Raw genomic sequence first — 4,188 nt, forward strand, 5'->3', positions numbered from 1 at the left:
TAGAAGAGCTAAGAAGTCTCTCAGCTTTTCTGGCATCATAAGTCTCTAGGAGACCAATCAGAAAGGAGGTGGTGGGGTTAGCCCCTTGCTTAATCTTCCTAGAGGTACATACTTGTCGTAACTCATGGAAGCTAAGCACAGTATATCTTGAAGGGATGACCTGTGGAGGGTCAACTGACACAAGGGGAGACTCAGAGTTTCCTCCTTTGTCCGACATACTGTTTCTAGTGTGGTGTAAGTGATGCACCTACCTACACTATGTGTTCACCTACTGATCCCTTGCTAAGAGTTGCAGCCAAGGTGTGCTAGGCCTTGAGGAGCTGCAACAGCTGGTTCAGTAGAACTCAGAGAATTCTAAGCTTAGTTATATGTACTAACAGTACTTATGTGATCTTTCAGCAAGATATTCTTAGGATACGTGTGGTAAAACAACAGCAAGCTCAAATCCCAACCGCTGCTCACCAATGTGAGAAGGTGGCCTGATATGCAGTGCTCACTATTCTAGTGAACACTATGTATCAGTCCAGCAACCCTTATTGATGATTGGTTGTAAGTCAACCTTATAGACCAGCTATCCTAGTAGCGTGGATACGAGCAGTCTAAGGCTAAAGACTCGAGAGGGCGTGTTAAGCCAGCTGTTATACCACATATACCCCTTGAACACCAAGTGAAAGGACACCACACAAGTGTTATGAAAATAAACAGTTATTTATTAAGAATCACAACAGCCCTGTACTCTTTATGAGGACAGGGTACTAAGCACAAACCAAAACTCGTACAAAAATACTTAAGTTAGCACAGTATATACAAATGCCCGAGGGGCACGGAAAACCATATACTTGAAAAGTGGAATGCGAAATTACTAGCAGGTAAGTACAGTACTAATATTTATTTATTTATTTATTTATTTATTTTTTACACTTATAAAGCGCGCTGTTACCAGTCGGCGTCCTGGCGCTGAAGTGATAATTCCAGAGAAGCGAGAATCAAGGTACTTATTGGGAGAAGAGCCATGTCTTTAGATCTTTCCTGAATGCCAGGAGATTTGTATTGAGTTTGAGGGAGAGAGGGAGGGAGTTCCACGCCATCGCAGCTCCCCTGACAAAACTCCTTCCACCCCAGCGTACCCTCTTGATCCGGGTGGTTTTGACCAGCCCCAGACTGGCCGACCTCAGTTGTCTACCTGGTCTATACCACTGAAAAAGATCTTGAAGGAACACTGGGCCAAGGCCATGCAGTGCCTTAAAGACAATGCAGAGGGCCTTGAACCTGATTCGCTTCCGTACCGGAAGCCAGTGCAGTTTATCCAACTCCTTGGAGACTGAGGAAAACTTGGGCAAACCCCCAATCAAACGGGCAGCCACATTTTGTAAAACTTGAAGCTTGTTGAGCACTCCCTGTTGTGCCTCAAGAAAAAGGCTATTACAATAGTCGATGCGAGATAGAACGAGGGCTGTCACCACCGTCTTTCTACTGCCCTCAGGAAGGTAAGGTAGAACCTTTCTGATAATTCTCAGAGTGTAATGTACTGAGGAACTCATCGCATTGACTTGGGGTTTGAAGGTGAGAAGGTTATCAATGACAACCCCCAAATTCTTCACCTTTGTAACAGGGATAGGAGGAGACCCCATATCGGTGGGCCACCAGTTAGGGCTCCAAAGATTAGTACTTGGGCCAAAAATGATCACCTCAGTCTTTGATGAATTCAATTTTAAACAGCTTTTTGCCATCCAGGAGCTGACTGCAGACATGCAATCCTGGAACCTGCCTGCCACCTCCCTCTTAGTCCCCGGGAGCACCGAGACCACAATCTGGGTGTCGTCGGCGTATGATGTTAACTCAAACCCGAAGGATCTGATTACTGGGGCAAGAGCGGCAACGTAGATGTTGAATAAAGTGGGGCTTAGGGAGGATCCCTGCGGGACCCCCCCCCCGGGAGCTCGAAAGGTCTTGATTCATACTCCCCCATGGCCACCACTTGTACCCGCTCCGTTAAAAATGCCTCCAGGAGCTTGAGTGCTTGGCCTCGAACCCCGCAGCCCTCCAGCCGATCTAATAACAGTGCATGGTGGACAGTATCGAAGGCTGCTGACAGGTCTAAAAGAATCAGCACTGCCTGGCCCCCTTCGTCAAGCACCTTCCGGATCTCCTCTGTGGATTTAATCAGAGCTGTCTCGGTGCTGTGACCCTCTCTGAAACCATGTTGTGCTGAGTCAAGACCTTTTGAATTGCGCAAGAAGGAGCAGAGTTGGAAGTTCATAATTTTCTCAACCAATTTAGCAGGCAGTGGCAACCTGGATATTGGTCTATAGCTATTGGGGTCCGCAATGTCAAGGGAGGGTTTTTTAAGGAGCGGGCTGATTGAGGCCCGTTTCCAAATCTTAGGGAAGTTGCCTTTCTCAAACATCAAATTGAAAATCCCTGCCAGTTGGTTCGCGATAGGAGCAACCGCCAGTTTTGCAATAGAGGTGGGGCAAGGATCGTAAGGTGAACCTGATTTGGTGGCTAGCAACAGTTTTGCTACTTCCTCTGCCTCCACAGGGTTAAAGGTCGAGAAAGTAGCCCCCGTGGATCCCGCATGGGAGTTCCTATGAGGAGTTTCAAGGAGGCTCTGGGCCACCTGAGGTTCGAGAGAGGTGAATATTACCTGAACTTTATTCTGAAAGAACTTTGCTAAGGACTCACAGAGTTCTGGGTTAGGCGGGACCATCACCGCCTTCGGAGAGGCAAGACTGGTGACGGTATCGAAGAGTTCTTTTGTTGAGTTCTTAGCCTTCTCAATGCGATCCGTAAAGTATACCCTCTTAGCTTGCCTGATCTCATCTTTATAGGCCCTTTGGCCGGCTCTAAGCCTTTCCTTGTCATGCTCAGAATAGGTGGACCTCCAGATCCGTTCTAGTTTTTTGCATGCTAATTTAGCTTCTCTAAGGACGTCCGAGTACCAGGGGGCTGATGGCGCCGACCTAGCGGGTCGACATTGTTTGGGGGGGGCCAGCTTAAGGCAAGCATGATCAATCCAGTCTGTATACTCGGAAGTAGCTGTACTTACGTCTGTCGGTTGGGCCGGGCCAGAGGCCAGGAGCAACTCCTCCAAGTCGGTTCCTTTGATGTTTTTCCAAGGCCTACACATACTGCTAGTTTGACCCTCACCTGTCACTGTTTTAGCCTGAGGAATAAGGATGGCGAACCGCACCACCCCATGGTCTGTCCAGGGTAGAGGTTCGGCTTTTTGAAACATAAGATCAGAACTGTTGGTAAAGATTCCATCTAAAGTGTGGCCTGCCTGATGGGTTGGCCTTACTACCGACTGGATCAGGCCCACTACAGACATAGTGTCTAATAAGGCCAAGGTATCGGAGTCAGCGGGATCTTCCAAATGGAAGTTAAAATCCCCCAGCACAGTGAAGGAATCAGCCCCAACCGCCTCCTCTAAAATACTGCCCACTGTTTCGAGAAAGCGGGACTTCGCCCCAGGGGGTCTGTAAAGCAGACATCCCTTGAAGGAGTAATGGTTGGAAAGATCCAGCTTAAATCCCAGGGCCTCACACGCCCCGGAGGAAGTAGGAAAAAAGTGCCCTTGGATGGATGTATGGTAAATAATGGCCACCCCTCCACCCCTCTTTTTTGGTCTATCCAAGACGAAATTAAGGAAATTAGGCGGTGTTGCTTTTACCAGGTCAGGACCTGAAGCTGCGTCCGTCCAAGTCTCAGTGACAAAGGCAATTTGTGCGTTTGAGTCGAGAATCAAATCTGCGCACTCCATGCTGTGCTTTACCAGAGACCTAGCGTTAATTAATATACAGTTAATGGTAATTTTTCCTCGTCTATTCGTCTGCCTGGGAATCTGAGAGAGGGCTCTAATTCTATCCCCAGTAATGGGAGGGAACATAGCTTTACAAGAGGTACAGCAGTGTAACCCCACCTGTAGATCTTTATCCGGGGCCATCCTCTGACATCCACTCATCAGGCTGTTCCCCCCTAATTCCCAGAGCTGCTTATGGTCATAGCACAATCTCTTGCTGGGGTCTGGAGGAAAATTGACAGGGGTTGTGGCGCTGGGCGCGGGTCCGGCGCGGACGGGCGCAGACGGGCCCGCCTTTGGCGCGCCTTCGGCGCGCCAAAGGCGCGCCCGCTGCGCCCGCCCGCTGCGCGGGCGAGATCTCATGATCATTTTATGGGGCGTGAGGA

The sequence above is a fragment of the Lissotriton vulgaris genome, chromosome 2_1, assembly GCF_964263255.1.
Source record: "Lissotriton vulgaris chromosome 2_1, aLisVul1.2, whole genome shotgun sequence".
NCBI classification, from domain to species: Eukaryota; Metazoa; Chordata; class Amphibia; order Caudata; family Salamandridae; genus Lissotriton; species Lissotriton vulgaris.